General features: G+C 40.5%; 1 long non-coding RNA gene across 1 annotated transcript; it reads left to right on the top strand.

The window, feature by feature from the left end:
- The first annotated feature begins 9,490 nt into the window (after nucleotides 1-9,490).
- Nucleotides 9,491-10,137, top strand: LOC127351884 (uncharacterized). Its single transcript, XR_007880989.1, has 2 exons — nucleotides 9,491-9,630; nucleotides 9,782-10,137. It is a non-coding gene; the product is annotated as an uncharacterized LOC127351884 (long non-coding RNA).
- The last annotated feature ends 8,527 nt before the right edge of the window (nucleotides 10,138-18,664 follow it).

Raw genomic sequence — 18,664 nt, forward strand, 5'->3', positions numbered from 1 at the left:
AACATTCTCCCTTGGTTGTACCCTATTACTGACCATTATGTTTATATGAATTATAATGCATGTAAGTTCTTATTGTAAAAAATGGGGGAAAACCTTTGAGTTAAGGAAAAATTTAAATATTAAGGTAACTAAGAATATCAAAAAATGTTGTCAAACAAAATAGAAAATGACTCTTTCATTCAAACATAATCCCTATTGACATTTCACCAGAAATTCATACCACAATTTTGTTTTGTTCCGAAGAGTTTGACGTGGACAGCTGTTCTCACCAACTCCATGTTTACTTCTCATTTATGCATTCCAGATAAACAGAGGGCTTCCCCCTGATATTCATTCTGATGTAATAGACAAGAATTATAGGCCAATAAAAATGTTTGTGGTCAATTTCATCAAAGATCACATCATCACCACACTACACCATGCGGATGACACTAAGTAGTCACCTCTAAATAGAGAAAAAGCACACAGGACTACGCCTGTTCTGGGAAAAGACATATGCTGAAATCACATTTAGAATCAAAGATGCCATAGTAAACTTCACAAAGCTCAGACAGCTGAAAGGGGCTCTCATGTGAAACTCTAGCAACACTGTAGCCATCACCTCCTTGACCTCTGACCCCCCAGGACTCATTAACCCCTAACCCAGATGGAGTGGCCTGTGCGTATTACAGCAATACTCTTCACTGCCTCACACACACACACACACACACACACACACACACACACACACACGCTCACACATCACCACTTATTTTTGTTGGATCAAGTAGTGTGCTGATGAGAGAAGTGAGAGGGGATGTGAGCACACAGATGTGCCAAGTGCCTGGCTGAAACCATCACACATATGGTCATCAGCAGAGAGGAAGTGAAAGAAACTCATGTTGCTTTCTGTTCTTTGGGCGTGGGGTGAGAGAGACAGAGAGAGAGACAGAGAGAGAGACAGAGATAACTGATTTCTCTATAATCCCTCAGTGTATGCACATGAAATGAAATTTAGGTGCTTTCTTATTTTCAGCTGCTTAATTTCCCACATTTACAAGTATTTAAGCACAAGACATTCGGTAAAGCAAATATAAATCTCAGTAACATTTTTATTTAAGATTCAAAATTTGAATTCCCAGAGCAACTGATTAAATTTTGGCACATTTTTTAAAAGTGAAAGAGATCTATATAGTGGCCAGCAAAATGAAAATGATACCATACACTTATTCCAGGATATGAACTGCCATGAGAACATAACAGGTGGTAGGGCAGGTAGAAAGTGGATGTTCATCACAGGTTTGAAAACATACAATATGATAAAGGAGCAGATAATAGTTTAAGTCAGAAAAGGGCAGACTTGCATAAAAGACGGAAAGTTTTGAATTCACTTGATTGGATGATTTTAACCAAGAGGGATTTATCTCTCCAGTTCTAAACTGATTAGATAATTCTGGGAAGAGTAAAAAAATATAGAGAACGGAAAGAGCAAAGAGGCATAGTTAAACTAATTAAAGGGAGTAAAGAACGGTAGAGTCAAAGCAAGAGATTTGGAAATGAAGTGACTGAATGCATGTTAAGCCCCATATAAACTAAAAATTAAGAACAAATCTTTCACTTATATCCAACATGGCATCAAGCTAAAGAACATATTTTCTCCAGGAACATCCAATCTTATAAGAGTTAGTTAACCCTTGCTAAACTGACTTAAGATCTATCTCCATAAACTATGCTTATATGCATTAACATAATGCAGTAACATACTGAAAACAGCCATTATTAAATATAATCTTTATCTCATCACATTTATATCAACTTCAAAACATCTTGCAAAAAGGCAAAATATTTTGCTGCATGTTTTTTTTTGGTACAACATCCGACTCTCCTGATACACACACACACACACACACACACACACACACACACACACACACACACACACACACACACACACACACACACACTGACACACACAATTTTCTCTGTGTTACCTGTTATAGAAGCCTTTGCTCCTTTGCCCCCCTCCCCTCAGATGTTGGCAGGTATAAAATGAGTTTTTGGGGAGAGAGAGATAATGATTCCCCCATAATCACCAGAGGCCAGCTCTGGTTCTGGCAGGTGCTATCACAGTAGCGACCCAGTGGTGCCTTCTCCCCTGAGATAAGGTCAGGGGGATGACGGGAGGGAGGGTGGGTGGAGAGAGGAGCAGGGAAGGAGAGGAGAAGAGGGCAGAGGGGGGCAAAACGTGTGTTACAGGCGAGCGGCTAGCCTTGCCTTATCTCCCCCCAGCGGCTGCCGCTACTGGCTCCCAGATGCGGCGGGCCAGAGCAGCCGTGTCAGAGAGATCCCTCTATCAGCGACACACAGGCACCCCTCGCCAAATACAAACCCAGCAGGAGGACACACCAGGACTTCATTACCTCTTTAAAACTCCAATCAGCATGCAGGAGAGAAGCAAAATAATCTGCAACTTTGTTGGTGTATCAGAAATCCAGAGGAAATGCATCAAATCTGTCTTTCTTTTTCTAGCCAGGTCATTAATTGTTTTATTGTCATACCAGTACCATCAGCGTTTTCCTAACGCTGATGGAACAGGTTTCTCTCCTTAATGAATATAAACACATACAGATTCTTTCAGCATGTTGGTCAGGGTTTAGACAAGATGCAACTTTTCACCTTGTACAGCAAAAGTAAAGCATGTGAAAGTCAGCGGCTGGGATGGCTGGCGTCTGGTGGTGAGAAGCAGCCATATGGTGAGGTGTCTTGCCTGCCTGCAAGACACCTGGCCACCACTAACTGGCTGAACTTTTCAACTCTGCAGCCGTCCTTACAACACTTTGAGCCAACACGATACTCCAGTGTTGTATACAACATTTAAAAAAAGGTTTTGCTTCTCTCATAGCTGGATTTTTGGCCTGTACAGATTTACTGGCTGTAGAAACTTCAGAAAACACAACAGTGGAATAGCTTGAAACTAACTTTGGCTTCTAAACCTGTGAAGGTGATTTACCTTTTATAACAGTCGAAACCTATTACCTAAAAAAATCAAACCCACTTGATGAATTCTTGATCATTTGAATTATGTCAGAAACATTTGGAACTATTATCTTGTACCCTAGAATAAGACTATATGAAGAAATGACATTGTTCTAAAAGCTATTTCTGCACATTAAGATATAGTATAGATAAATTGGAAGTTTTTTAATCTTTTAATACTGAGGACTCACTTAACTAGTGTCTGTTGTAAGCTTCGACAACATGCAACTAGAGTTTGTATTTGTTTCCACATTGCGCCAGCATGAATGAGAACACTCTAGGGTAATGTCTCTTCCAAAAGGAGTAAGTACAACGAATTTGGACCCACATGAGGAAGAAAGAAAAAGACACAGTATACAGTGGCAACCTCCCTCTATCAGTAGAAACACCAGACAAATAAGTCAGTCGAGGCTTGTTCACCTTCTTTCTCTGTGGTGTTTTTAAAAAACACACCTGTTTGGCAAAGACAGCGTCAGAAAAACCTCCAGATCTTAACAGAACTCTATAAGTTAAACCGTCCCCATCTGTCACAGTCGAGCTCCACACAGATGCACATTGAGCGCCTCCTCTCTCTTATCCTTCGTACAGCAGACTTGGCGCTCATTCAAGAACTGTCAAAGCACACCTGCTAAATTAAGCCTGTTCTCATAGTTGCACACACTCAGACACAAGTTCAGAAATACACAGTGTATATACACATGCACAAATGGGCATAACCATGCATGCACACACGCAGATGCTGATATACGCTCACAGTGATATTAAACTGATATGGAGAGATAGGGTTACTGATGATATTGTTTAAAAATATATTTTGCAATCTATGGTATGTGTGAGTATTAAAAGCCACAACAAAACACCAGGAAACTATATTCATTGATTTTTTAAAAGTCATATTGGTAAAAAGAATATTAAAATGTATAAATAAAACAGCAGGATTTTTTTTTTATAAAGACAGAAAAGTTCACTCTATACAGTTTATGCACTGCTGCACTGATCATCAGAAAAAAATATATGACAGATGTGAATTTCATCACAAATAATGTTTAAAACTGTTACTGTGTATGTGTTGACTGCTTGACTGCAGGAAAGTCGTTTTTTTTCCCCCCCCTCATTTTCTTTCTTCCATGCCGCCCTGGAAATAGAAATCTGATGACAAGCTGATTACATCAGAAACGAAGTGAAAAATGCAATATGTTATATTCAGGCCAATGTATTAATATGATAAAGTCATGAATGCCTCTGTCACCCCATAATCTTACTGACCTAAACTCAAACATGAAATCTGTTGATGCCCACCTCTCTTGACCCCCCTAAAACCAGCTTCTCCCCTCTCTTGTGGCTCGTGGCATGCACAGCCGCTGAGCTGCTCTAAATAGGTGCCACTGTGAATTGGAGACAGATGGAAACGAAGGTTCCCTGCAGAGTGGTTCCCCTGCAGCTGTGCTGTGTACCCGGTGCCAGGGAGTGATGACAGCTCAGCAAGGGGGCACCCAGAGACATAGAAGACAGCACCATCTCCGTCTCACTCTGTCCCTCACACACACACACACACACACACACACACACACACACACACACACACACACACACACACACCTCACAGGCTGTGTAAAGGTGCAAAGAGGAGGGGTGTTAGCTCCAATACCAGCCTCCAGGAATGTGAAAGTAGAGATTTAAGTGAGGAGACAAGCGATAGACTGCGAGAGACAACACATTTCCACTGCTTTATGCCAACCAAACAAACAGACACAATAACATGTCTAAAGATTCATACATTAAACATTAGCCCACTGCTCTCCAGCAAATAATAATAAAATAGGAACTTAAGTGAGGTATACAGTGGTGGCCACTGTAGGAGTATCCCACTGTGACTATATACATTTAGCTCTAATATTGGTAGTAGCAGGATGAATAATAGTTTCCTACTATTATTTTCAGAGTTACAGGGTTGGTAAAATGCTCTATCTCATTCAGCATTTAAAGCAATAGACATTTTGCAAAAAATACTTTTATATGTACACTTTATGCCGATAGCTGGATGAGACAATTGATACCACTCTTACTTAACAAGCGAATAACTGTCTGTTTAATATGAAACTACAGCCAACAGCCAGTTAGCTTAACATAAAGACTTATCTTAGTTTATGGGGTTATGTGTAGGACTATTTCCTGTCAAGGACTTCCTTTACTGATCAACATTTTATTATATCTAATTTTTAAAACAATACTTCTCTTGACACATTTCAAGAGAATTGCTGAACAAATTTAAACTCCACTAGGACACTCTATTGTCTTCATATAAAAATAAAATAATAATAGTTAAATATAACCCCAAATTTCTTGTTTTTGTTGAAGTTTGGGGCAGTTCAGTACAAAGCTGAAACTATCCAGCAACCAAAACAACTGTAAAATGTAGTAAAGTCAACACTCTTAGACCTGTGAGGCAGTGTCACTTTGTGCAGAAGAACCAAGTGCTTTGACCAAGGTGTGTGTGTGTGTGTGTGTGTGTGTGTGTGTTTGCGTGTGAGAGAGAGAGTGTAAAAAAAAAGAGAGCGAGGCCTTCAGAATTTACCTGCAGCTAATTAGCCTTGTCTAGCTGTCTGACATATTGTGTTCAGGGTCATGTATATTTCATGAGAGGAGGCTTCCTGTAAAGGTCATTGTGGAATTTTCAAATGAAGAGACACCTGCTTTATTCATTACATATAATTGTATGAATTATCAACTCTTTGCCTAAGTTTCAACTCTCTCTGGGGGAAAAATACAACAGTGGATGGTTTGGAGCCACCCACTCTATTGAACACAATAATTCTTGGCAATTATAGTGTACTGAAGATGATTATTCATGTAACATTGGTGGGATCATCAAAATGGTTTCTGACAATAATTATCGCTTATGCTGTTACATTGAATTGTTGTGTGTGTGTGAGTGTGTTCACATGTGTCCATTGTGCTGAGAGAGAGAAACAGGGGGAGAAGGGGGTGGGATATAGAAAGTGTCAGGGTGCTCCTGCTCATTAGAGCTGTATTTTACACGTAGAAGGGAGTCCAGGGAGTATTTTGGTTTGATCTGCTTTGCATAAACCAATCCAATCTAACTTGTGAAGAAAAATCAATTAAATTATCCGTAATTGGACTGACAGTGCACTCCAAAGTAGAACAGCAATCAATATTAAAGATGAAAAATGAAGCCAAAGGCCATCTCACTCCATTGATTTGCACAGAGAGGAGGGGGGGATCTAGATATTACTGCCACATAGGAATATGAGCTATTGAGCTCCATAATGTTGTTATTGTCTCAGTATTGAAATGGATAGGCTGGAAGTGAGCATGGGCTGACAGCGCCAATTAAGGTTCACTGATCTGTAAACAGATGGGTCAAACAGTATTTGCAAATACTTTCTATGCTTTGTTTATTCTTCTCGAGAGGCATATGGTTTGGGTTTGCATAGTAGGACAAAATACAGATAAATGTTCAGACACTCAAATACTACTACACTATTCTACTCAGTTTTAGGAAGGTTGTTTGCAGCTGGCAATTTCTGTGAACAATTAAAAACTAACTAATAATAAGAACATAACTAATACTTTTTTTTTTAAAGTATTGTTTTTGGCTTTTGTTTGGTGGGGCAGCTGGGGGCGGGCGGGGGGATGGCACGCAGCAGGGGGCCACAGGTCAGATTTGAACCCTGGGCTGCTGCAACAGGGTCTCGGCCTCAGTACATGGGTCGCCAATTCTACCCACTGAGCTAACTGGGCACCCCAACTAATACTCATTTAAAAAGTAATTACATTACTTTACGAAGTATTCAGCAGCAAAATTAAGTTGCTACTTGCTACATTATTTGGCTTTTTAAATGCAGTGTTAGTGAGTGTAATGTAACTACTTAAGTGTAATTCCTTAAAATATTTGTCATACAGAAAGTTATCACATTATTGTAATGCATTACTGTCCCATACAGCTCATGTGTGACTGACAGTTATATCTCATAAAAACATTATAAATGCATACTACATCCAGATTAGATTTGATTAATGAGAAATGGTAATTATTTGCTAATGATATTTAATCATTGCCTGTCAGAATCCCTATTTTTCGGGTAACTGTGGGTGTGCGTGTGTGTGCGTGTGTGTGCATGTGTGTACGCAAGCAGGTCAGCAGGTCCTCTTTGATTAAGTTTGTTCAGGTGTCTTCTAATCAAATTTTTATTTACTTTCCATGTCAGTCTCGTCATCCTTTTCTGTCCTCTCTCTCTCCACTGCTGTACAACATGACAGTAATGTTGCTCATGTCCCCCACATATTAACTGCAAAAGCTGGCAGATGGATAGATGGACAGATGTGTGCTAATCAGCAGACAGATGGATTGACCAACCAAGACTGGCAGATGTTCAGATAGTTAGACAATGAGATGAAAATACACTTCCGGGTCATGGAGGACCAAAATATAAACATATCCCGTTATATCCCATAGGGGCACACTACATTATGTTTATCCTTTTCAGTGTTTCCCACAGGATTTTGTGAGCCTGTGGTGGGTGGAACTACATCAATCTGATGCCATTTAAGAGCAAAATTAAGTGGCTAGACCTACAGAAAACATACAAGTAAACATCATAAACACATTGGTTGTAGATATATATGGTGGTGACATGGCAAAAAAGCCGGTTAACATGAGATAAGTAGCTAACATTAACTAGCTAGATACATTTCATATGTTATACTGGTAGCAGCTGCATATGTTTACGTTACGTTACATTTAATGTTAATTATGAATGATAATGTTATCTGTTTGCTCTCCTGACCTAAGTTAAATTCTAAGAGGTCCTCTAAGAGAAAATTATATCTAGTAATACTACTATTTATTTTATCAGTTCCATCAAGCCCATTCAAACTGGTGCCCTATATACTGTATATAAACATAGAGAGAGAGAGGATGACATGCAGCATAGGGCCACAGGTCAGACTTGGTTGGCCACTACAATAGGTACTTAACCATGGTACATGGGGCGCCAACTCAGGTGAGCTATACAGAACCCCAAGAAGAAGAAATATGTAATGTAGATGTAACGTAAAAGAAGGTGGGTCTTATTTAATATGAGTTTGTTGGAGCTAGATGGCAAAAGAGAAGGAGGAAGGATACACTGACACAAGAGGGTTGCTGAGGAGTAGTGGAAAGTCCTCTGATCAAAACTGTGATATGTTAACCAAAAATAGCTGAAACCAACACCGAGCCATTAGCCGTCAGTGGGTGGTTGCTGACACAAGACGATGCCAGGCTGGCCCCACCATTCGGTCAAGGAAGGTAACACCAAGGTACAAAAGAAAGCTTACTGGGGTGCAGGGAAGCAGTGTTGTGCTAGTTCACACTATTGCATTGCTCACTAACCGTGTGTTTATCTGAAGGGCAATATTGTAAGGGGTGGTTGCAGTGGTGTGCAGTGTTTGTCCGGGCCCTATTGTACCGCAAGTGGGTATATTTTTCTCTTGTGAACTCTGTTTCTTTCTGTCCCCTCGTGTTCTTTTGGTTGTTTGTTAGTAGTTTAGTTTTTTTTTCCCTTTTTGTCTTTTTGTAGTTTTAGAGGCTATAGAGTATACAGGCTGCTTGCTAACAGTTAACCCAGCTGCATTTAGCTGCAGCCCCTCCCCTAAACTAAGGTTCCCCTGTAACTGATTATAATTTCATTAATCTTGTTGAGCTTGGTGGATTCACTGATTAAGCAAAATTTATTTTTGTAAGCATTTGTATTTCACTATATACAGTATTTTAGGATATTTTAAAATGTGCAATTGTAAAGAATATTGTTAAAAATAAAGATTACTTATATATTTGTACACCTCTGTATTAATTTGTGGGCCTTTGTGTTTACTTAAAGGGGAACCCTCTTGTATACAATAGGTGGTATAGGTCTGCCACACTTTTACTGTATATTCTTTACGTGAAAGTCCTAAAGTGGCATTATCGGTACCTATAATAAAATCTGGTAATCTGGTGACCTTACTTGGTTACAAGGGCATATATGAGCTTTCTCACACACACAGGCAAAACATGTAGTTCACATCTGTGCATGCTAGCTAACTACAGTCATTGCAGCAAATAAACAGAGACTGCAAAAACACTACAATGGTCAAATATGACAAAAACTAGTCCATTCAATCTGAATGCAATTTACAAATGCACTATCTTCTGAGATTGTATGTCAGAGACAGATGAATTTGCGTCTCTGTTCTTCAGGCCCTTCCGCTCTAATACAATTCTTTGGGCCTCTCGTGATATTCACGGCCATTAGTGCTCAGAGAGGGAAAGCACCCTCCAATGTCAGCCTTACATCCTCACAACCCACTCCTTCCACCTCTCACTGTCCTCTCCAGCCTGTCAGCTTATCAGGACCCTGGCAGACACTCTGATCAGGGTTGCTAAGCGCTGCCCGTATGTTTGTTTGCTCCTTATCCCACCTCGTGGCATGGCATGCGGCACAGTACGCCTCAAGCCCCTCAGCGTACCCTGCATGGAGGAGAGAGATAAAACAAAAAAACTGCCATGAAGATTGCAGTCAGAGAAGAGTCATCACCGGAGGAATCTGAGTGCCCTTCCCTTAGGAGAGGAGACTGGTAGACACTTGAATGTCACACAAAAAAGTTGTGTTTAGCTATGTCACTGATATTCCTATCGCAGGTGTGCCAGTTAATTGTCTGAAATCTTTAACTGACTGATTGGCTGCCAAACTCAGTTCTTTTCTGTTTTTGTTGTATTTGCCTGCAGGTTGCGATGCAGTTGAAAGCTGGTGTACACAGCTGCCTGGTAATAGTAAAGTACGGTAGATGGAGAGAGAGTAACTTGTTTAAGGGAATCATCCCTTTGGGGCTTGCACCACATCTGGTTAGTAAAATTTTTGTAATATGATTTCTCTTAAATTCTTTATTGCCTGATGTTGCACTTGATTGTTAAAGCGCTTTCCCAAGAAACATATATCTCTAAGTGCTCTAAAACAGGTGTTCTCAAACCGTTGTATATGTAACACAAAGCAGTACTAAGTTGTAAACAATTTGTGTGAATATGAAAAAATTATTGGGTTAACCAAAGTATCCAAACCTATTAAATTACTTAATTATTTAAAACCTTTAGTATGTCTAGCTTATTATGCAAACTTCACATGTATTCATATTTGTGCACACATGAGATTCGTGTGTTCAAAAGCCTATTACCAGTGGTAAAAAAAAAGTTGCAATGCAATGTCAAAAGCAGTGTGATATCTAGGCATTGCAGCTTCAGTTTCTACGCAGGAACATTTTCTCTGAAATTGAAATCCCTTTTCCATCTATATCTCATAAATACCTAAAGATATAATTCATGCCGATCAAGGGAATTGTTGAAGACTTTATCTGAATTTAGAACTGAAATCAAATAGTCACTGTTGGAAATATGAAGGATAGCATTATTTCTGACAGATTTGTGTTTGCATTAGGTGATTGGTATCAGCTCCTTGATTCATACTTCACCATCAGTGACCCATTCATCAACTGCTCAGCTACAGCTGACTAGCAACATCTAATTATGTACACACAGCTGTAGACGGTTTAATACTGTACCTTCATTCCCAACTCCTCCTTACATGCTAAGCTTTTGGTATTGACTCCTTCACTCCTTTGGTGTTCACGTATTATTATTACTGTTAAAGGGGAGAGCAGAATGCTTGTTGCTCAGATTCTTTGAGAGATCACTCAAAGAGCCAAACCTTTTCTCCAAAATCTAACTGTACAGTATAACCTTTGGCTATAAATGGCCAATTCCTAAACTTAAATGTGTTTCTGAATGAACTGGATCCAGAATGAATACCAGGCCTGTAATGTAATTGTGTGGTTTTTTTTTGTGGCTTTTGCTACATGCCTACCTTTAGTTTTGTTTGTATGTATGTCTCAGTAAAAGTAAAAATCTATTAAAATATAGTTTAGAACATGTTTGTTTATGTGGGTTTTATAACTTATGTAATATGGCAGCTAGTTAGATGCTTCAGAGGTGGTACTCTGTTGTCACCAGAAGGCAGAAGCAATGACAACAGCTAGAACCCAGATCTGTCTTGATATAGAGTTTTTATGTAGACTGTGTAGCAAAACAACCTAAACAACATCCTAGTTTCTTCCAAAATGACCCATATGACCATGGCAAAAAGGACTTGTATAATTGTTTTCTAATCTGCCACACCTATGGTTACATTTAGACAACAAATCCTACTTTGTCAAGGTTATAAAAATATGTCTGTCATGGTTGAAAAACATGTTGAAGTCACACACATAGTCAGGTAAGTGTGTGAACACATGAGAAATGCTGTCCTCCTGTGCATGGTGTCAAGCAATCCGCCTCATTATGGATGTAATATCTGTATAAAAGTACTCCCCTGGTTCTTAGCTATTTGCTTCTTGGTAGGCAAGTCTGTGTCCAGAACTTTATGTCATGGTGAAGGTCAGAGGCAGAAGCAGGACAAAAAGATATACAGTAAGGAGACAAACAGTAAAAAAAAAAGCTAGATAGGCATAGCCAAACAGAGAGGGGGGAAAAGAAAGAAGAGGAGATGAGAGACAGCACAGTACCCGGTGGAGGGAGAGGAGGAGGAGGCAGTGAGTAAATAGTCAGCGGCTCTAATAGGAATATCAAGCCAGTGAAAGGTAAACAGGCTTCTCCAGGCACATACAAAGGGAATGTGGCGGCTTTGAGAGCGCTGGAGTGCCGGCACGCCACTGTGGCACGGCGATAACGGCCCCAGGCCTGCCTGCATCCCAGAGATAAGGCCGAGCACTGGCATGTGTCGCCCCTGATCCCAATTTCACAGTCAATATTCATCCAGCCCGACAAACAAGCAACATTTAAGATAAAAAATAAATATAGAGTCCTTCTGCTATTACCTCCTGTTTATTAATCTGCACACAGCACCCACTGCCTTTTAAACAGTAGTAAACACCCAGCCGTCTCCCTCCCCTCCCTCCTCCCTCCATCAGACCCCCCCTCCCTTCCTTCCAGGCACTCCACTCCTCCTCCCAATCCCCTCTTCTTCATCTTTCCCCTGTCTTCCTGCATATCTGGGGATTTGCATGGCTTTGCTCATTCTTCTGCGATTGCCACAGGCATGTGTGTCCCTCTGTGTTTCAGCATGTGTGTGTCAGTCTGTGTCAGTGTGTGTGAGTTGAGCACACCTGTGTATGAATGCGTACACGATATTGTTCTCAGATATCTTGCAGATATGAGTGTGCCTAGCTGTGCATGTATGACTACTGTCTTTGATTGTAGCAATAGGTGTGTATGTGTGTTTAAAGCATCTTCGCAGGCAATGTTTTTGTACTTGCATGTTAACATATGGAATCAGGCCCCAGCTGTAAAGTTGAGTCCCTCTCCGTCTCCCTCTTAACATTCTCCTTCTCTCACCTGGTACCCACACTGCAGGAAAAAGTAGTTCTAACAAGACATTGATGCTGGTACAGGAATATATATATGTATGTATGTATAAAAAAATACATACAATTCACCAATAAATAATAATAATAATAATAAGAAGAAGAAGAAGAAGAAGAAGAAGAAGAAGAAGAGAAGAAAGCTTAAAAGGATTTATAAAAAAACATTTAAATTGTTTTATTGTGTTAGTAAAATTATCTTTTTCTTCTGGAAATGTTTCCACTAAAAATAAAGTTAAATACTGGATTAAATGTCTTGCTAAGATTGATATTATTTTGAAATGCAGGCCTTAAGCTGCAGCCGACGGGCCAGCTGGGCTCTGATTACCATCTGCAACAATCACAGAGAGGAGTAAACCAAGAGCTAAGCAGAGCTACTTGGCCTACAGCTTGTGTTATTTCTTTTGCTGGAGTAAGCACAGAGCACTCTCTTCAATTAACTTCATTAGTTTTGTGACACAGAGCGGTGTGAAAAAGCAACGGAGTGGTGAGATATAGCCTTACGTAAGGTAGGATTGACACAGGTACATGTTAGTCACATTACCTCAGCCAGCACAGACCCATTGTAGTTTACACAGTTTAAGGCAGGGACATTACATTCAACCTGTCCTATTATTTGCTGGCAGCTGGACTATAATCATTCTTATCAGTACTCTTTATTGCTCCCTAACCACCAATCCTCAGCTCCCCCATCATCCTCGCCATTACACCTGACCTGTTTCATCACAGCTCACTCACTCAACCCCTCCCTTCTTTGTGGCCTTCTCCTGCCCTTCCTTTCTCTCCCTGGTAGAGACCTGTCCATGCCTGGCCAGCTGGCCATATCCCTTTAAATCTGGCCTGGGCTGAGCCGCTGTCTCCAGGAGATTACTGCACACTCTCCTAGGCTCCACAGATGGGAGAGACAGGCTGCCAGCTGGCACAGGGGCACCCACTATCCTCACTGGAGTCTTGCCAACAGGCCTGGCTCTCTGCTCTACACTCTGCCCATTCACACCACTGATAGCCCTCTGACTTCCTGCTCTTACATTTCTCTGTCTCTCCCTCACTCTCTATCTCTTTCTGTCCCATTTCTCTTGTTCTTTTCCTTTTGCTCTTCCGTAGTGGAGCAATTAATTAGATAATTTAAGTAAGAGTAGCAATACTACCATGTAAACTCAAACAAATAAAATTCCTGAATTTAAACTTTGCTTTCAGTTATACTCTTAGTTTATTATAACCTGGGTCTTATTCTTCTAGTTTTACTCATCATTCATATTGACTAATGCAATCTGATACAACTTTCCTGCCATAAAGTCTACTTTGATGATGCTTTTAATGTTCAGTTTTTGTTGACACTCATAGAGCTTCCTAAAGGTAGAATTTATGACAGAAGCATTGTATTGGATTGCGTATGTTTGTACAGGTGTACCTCATACAGTGAGTGTATTAACACAGTGTACACTGTGGCAGTATTGGCTAGACCTAACAAACACCCAGAACCTGTCTATATGCAGCTATTGGTGAGTTTACTGCCCCTTTTTCTTTTTAATCTGATTCAGTTATGCTGTTTTGCTATATGATTTAATTACAACAGTACTGTATGCTCCAAACCTCCCTCCAGATACCTCTCATTGTTCTGTCTGTTGAGGCATCTACTGATGTACGGAGATTCCCTCATTGGTGAACAATTTTTGTCTCTGAAATGAAAAAAAAGTATATATAGCCATAAAATGAATGTACTTCTTCTCATCACTTTTTCTCCCTTTCTGTGCTCTTCTCTCTTTCAGGCACACTCCCGCTGCGGCGCCACAGACACGCACATACATGCAAACACACACTCTTTATCTCTCTGGCCCCTGTTTTTATAGAGCGGAGGAGAGAAAGGTGGGGACTGAGGGTTATTGAAAGATGTCACATGTGCAGATGTGATAAGGGTGCCAGGTAGAGATAACCAAGTGCCCTTCATCACTATGTAACAACACATGGGCTGTCCTCTTGAGTTAAAACAGAACACGCACACACACGCACCCACATATACACACTGACATGTATATAATGTACCAGGATAGGACAAGTTCATTATCCCTGTGTGTGGTGGCATGATAAGGCCTAGATCTCCTGAAATAGCTGTGCTATTGAGCTAAGACCTTCCACTGCTAAATAGAAAAAGAAGAACCTGGGGTAGAATATATATCATTATCCTCTCTGCTCTGTTATCTGTCACCTTCCATTACAGGAGAGCAAGGCGCTTTCATCCCAGAGGTAAACAGCTATCTGGAAATATGTTTTCTGATGTACTGAGGACACACTGTTGTACCGCATGCCATAATGATGCTGTTGTCCCTGCTTACATGCACCTCCTGCTGTATTCCCTGAGCTGGCTGAGCTGTCCCTTTGCCACTGTTGGCACTTTCCACATGTAGACTAGCCGTGGGGAATGTGTCAAGTACACCAAAGCTGGGGACAGCGCTGTCAACACGGCCATCTCACTGCTGCAGATAGTAATGTGATATGAAAATTGCTCACCTATCTTTAGATATGCATGATTCTCTCCGGTTTAACCTGGTTAAGATTCTGATTTACTTTGTCGCTTTTTATACACATCAGTTTGGTCTCACAAGGTGCTATATACTGCATACCTACTGTACATGTTAATTGTGTATGCCTGTAGTTCTGTAGCAGAATGGCCTTACTGTAGCTGGCTGAGAGAAAATGTGCAGAAACTTTTCTCCCCAGCCTTCTGCCAGACCACCTGCTGAGCACTGAGATGATTACAGTGCGAGATTGCTGTGCCAGATTACTGTGACCCCTAGGACCCCTCCAGATGGACACACGCACACATACATTATGCACACACACACACACACACACACACACACACACACACACACACACACACACACACACACACACACACACACAAACACCTGGCATCTCATTTTAGGACACTATCTTGCAACCATAGCTGCTTGTGTTGATTACACACACATTGCATACAGTACATACTTACAAACACTCAATCATCTGTCATGGCCACTCACCATGTGCATGAGTAGAGTGTGTTGGCAGTAGGAAAAGCCCTACATGAACTAAAGCTGGTGGGACCATGAGGTAAAAAGGAGAAATGAAGGAAAGATGAGTGTGACTGTGGGAAGAAGGTGTCTGACACATACTGATAAATATATACTGTAACATTGTGTCTGTGACCATACATATGTTCATGGAAGCATATAGCAACATCCTTAAAGGACAATTCCAATTTACTGTCATCATTTCTATCAGTTACAGTTTTGGGCTCACCCAAGTAACTGATATGATCTGGAGAAACGTGAGCAGGCACATGATTGTGCAGAATTTAAGCAACTGTTTACCTCTATATTTTGGAGGTTCAATTTAAAGAGAGAGCACTTGAAATGTCTGTAATAATCCCTTATTTCACAGGGAAACTGTGCACACAGTGAATATAATTACAACAAGTGCAATAGGTCAAAGTTAAACCAAGGCATTTTTTAAAACTGTCATGGATGTTCACAGTACAACACTAAGTTTGATTAATGATTTTACCATTTGCATTCTCCTCAAATCATGTTTGTCTGACCTTCTAGTAATGCCTCATAGGCTTTTTCATAGCAGACATTTTGACTTGTCATATAGGAAAATCAGTGTCACAAACAAAATGAACGGCAGCTCTGTTCCATTAAAGTGTCCCAATAAGCCCTGACAGTGTGACAGTGGGCCAGTATGCAGAATACCAGGACCCTGAAACTGAAACAGCTAAATGGAATTCAGTTATTACACCTGTGCTTTTCCTACTGGAATGTCAAAATATCAACAATTCACATGATGACTACAAAGTGATTATTACCAATAGAAATTATGATCAAAGCTACACAAAAGCTAATTTGGGTCCATACACACTAAAAACACCTTTTGATTTATTCTTCTATCAATTCTTTTGACAAAAAATCTTCAGCTCTGTGGCTCTCTTGCCGCCATATATAGAATGAGCTAATTAAACAGAGGTGAGACACTGAACACTCATCAACATGACAATAACAAAGCACCTCATCCTTGAAAACAACACCTATATTCTTAACGTCAAGGTACAAGTTTCAGTACATAGAAGTTACCATGCATTCCCTTATAAGAATAATGTTACACCAAGGACCAAAAATGGCATTAAGCTCTTTACAATGAGATGTTATTATATTAGTTAATAAAATAGTTACATTCATAACAAAAAGACAGAAGGTCAGACATTTCAACCAACTCTATGCCACTTGTTTGTGCAAGTGGTACACAGAGACTGTGGGCACAAAACAGCAGCAGATTCATATCAAAAAGGTCACAGCCTTTTAAGTTAAAATGAATAGAGGCAGAAAAGGAGAGGAACAGAGAAAGAGGTCTACTTTAACTGACAGTGCATCACTTTGCATCATATGTGATGGACTGTCATTACGCTTCACATCCAACTGCACATCTCTCTTTACCAGACTGTGAACGTCACATGATATCAGTGAAATGGAGAAGTTAACTTGAGGCTCTGTCCCCATCCCTCCCCTCCACATATATGCTGCCCCTCCAACCCCCTCCCCGTCTCTCCACCCTCACCCTACACACCACCTACCCCCCTCCTCTCCTCTCCTGCCATGTTTGCAAGAGCGAGGGCTTTGGAGGGTGGCACTCTGATGGCGTGAAGCCAGATGGCAGCCACAAGGCAGGCGACGTGGCGCAGAGCAACGAAGGGTGCACACATACACACACAACCATACTCAATCACTCACTCACACTTTCTCTCCTTAATGAACAGCCATGAATTATTCATCACACACACTTGCGCACACACGCACACACACGCCTCTCACAGGGCACACACACAGCTCCTGTCAGCAACAGAAGGCTCTGCGACTTCTCTCTATTTTATTATCATTTCTCTAGGCATTTTACTTGGTTGTAAAGGAATACCAGGTGGTGCTCGACCCCTCAAACTATCAACTCCTCCTCCTTCCTCCCTCCCATTTCCTCATCCGTGCACCCTGTCCCTTGCTCTCCCTCTCTGTCTGAGTCCTTGTCATCCTCTGTCAGTCTGTTTTTTCAGTTTCTCTCATTGCCTCCTCTCTCTCTCCTGCACTGGCTTCCCTGCTTTTCAGCATCTTGAGTAGGGTGCATTACAGGTCTATACAGAGCAAGAGAGAAAAGAAAGGCAAGCCAGATAGAGGAAGCTTGGAGGATAGTCTTCCTAGAGGTCTGAGGAAGACTCATATGGGTATATGACAGATTTTACCACACTACTTCTCGTCCAGCCTCAACGGCTCCCAGGGGTGCTTGTTGTCCCAACTGCTTCAGTCAACTATCTGTTTAACTATATTTAACGTGAAAGATTGAAAAGTTTATTGTGATAAAAACAAGGTTGCTCAGTTTTAGTGTTTGATCTGACACACAGACCCATACACCACCATAGCCACCGTTTTATGCAACATATTCAATCTGTTGGTAACTCAACAAATACCAAGCTAGTGGCTTGTAGACATTTTAACACCATAGCTAGAGACCTGATAACTCTATGTCTTGTTCTCTTGCAGAAAGGGAGAAACATGATTGTGTTTATTGTGCACATTTATTCAGATTCAGATCAAATTAAATTAAATTTACATTGATTTCCATATAAAAATCTACTTGGACAGATGTGAAATTGCTTTGAACCAGGTAATCCACTATCCTGAACATATCTTGTTTAATTTTACTTAATGCTAAGTATGGACAAATTTTAATATGATATTCAGCAATGTAGAGATAATGTGTGAAAAAAACAATTGTCTTCTACTGAGATTTCATTGGGAAAAAAATATCAAAATTGGTTTACCTATAGTATTGCACTGCACTGCATTTTCTAAAGTAGAGTGTTGTTGCACATTGCTAAATATTTTTATTATATTTTATGCTGATTTCTATCCAGCTCCGAATGAAATACATCTTGTACTTCTTTGAACCAGGTAAGCCAGCAGCTTGAATATATCGTGTTACATAATTTTTTTAATTTTTTTTTTAATTTTAGTTACGTTATGTTAAAAGTGCAGACTCACTTGTCTACCCCTGACTTATTGTGCTTTCCTGTGCACCTGCACCCCCAGGTTTTAACCATGCACACACTAATTGGGATGATAGAGGTGTTTGGCAGTGGGTGAGAGGTCTTCTGGTGTGTAGTAGAGGTTGACATGCA

The sequence above is a fragment of the Dicentrarchus labrax genome, unplaced genomic scaffold (assembly GCF_905237075.1).
Source record: "Dicentrarchus labrax unplaced genomic scaffold, dlabrax2021, whole genome shotgun sequence".
Taxonomy (NCBI): Eukaryota; Metazoa; Chordata; class Actinopteri; family Moronidae; genus Dicentrarchus; species Dicentrarchus labrax.